This window comes from Diachasma alloeum, unplaced genomic scaffold (assembly GCF_001412515.2).
Source record: "Diachasma alloeum isolate Michigan unplaced genomic scaffold, Dall2.0 Dall_scaffold_01264, whole genome shotgun sequence".
Taxonomy (NCBI): domain Eukaryota; kingdom Metazoa; phylum Arthropoda; class Insecta; order Hymenoptera; family Braconidae; genus Diachasma; species Diachasma alloeum.
This window is the reverse complement of record NW_021681373.1, coordinates 20,681-21,620: the sequence shown is the minus strand read 5'-3', so window position 1 is coordinate 21,620 and position 940 is coordinate 20,681.

Here is a 940-nt window from a genome sequence, read left to right as displayed (position 1 = left end):
GCCAAAAACCATAACGCTAAAACTTGACTCCGGGAACAATCAGCAGCTCATCCAAACCTTACTTCGTGTATTTAGGGCCCCAGCCGATTTTTAGCAACGCGGAATCGACAAACCGCAAACGGAACCGTATTTTCTTACAACCAAATACTGATTGTCCCCAAAAATCCAATAACGACTAGAAACATCACAAACCATACGCAGAAATGTGGATTACGAGGGTACGGGATTTACTCGGCTGCTCAGTGTGCGGGTCGTGGAGAGAGGGGTGGATTCGTGGACGAGAACATCAATTAACAAAGCCAATCATCGATCGAGAAACCAATAAACCAATGTCTTAAATTCTAAACGGGATAGGTAAGGTCGATATTGAATAATAAACATAATTGTACTGACGTGTTTTGCTATTGCCGAGATAATACAAAATCGTAAATTCGTACAAGTACAAAATTACATCAGTGTGATTCAAAGTAATTGTGAATACTCGGAAATGATCCATCAAACTCCAAAATACTCGAAAATATGCGAATAAAAATTTTAAGTATGAAAAAGAAAGCGATCCCAATCCAAAGTTGATAGAGAGAAGCAAAAGTATTGTCCACGAGGGGAACACGAATCCGAGAGAGAGAGACTATAGGAAGGTAGCGTACGTGCGAGACAGAACAGATGAGGTAGCCACGCGAAATAAACAGAGAGCTCACGAGAATCTACTAGTTTTTCCTATTTTCGACTGTAATTAATCGGATTTCAATTTCTAGAGCGCCCTTGTAATGGTTTTCTTAATCCCTACGCCATTTGTAACGCATTAAAATCGGGAATCTCATGCACCGAAAAGGTAGCAAAATGAGCTAGGGAGCTGGAATCAGCCACGTTGCTGATTTACCGGAAGAGAGCATTTCTAGCCCGGAAATGGAGGTTTTCTCCATGAAAATAGGTAGCTGAC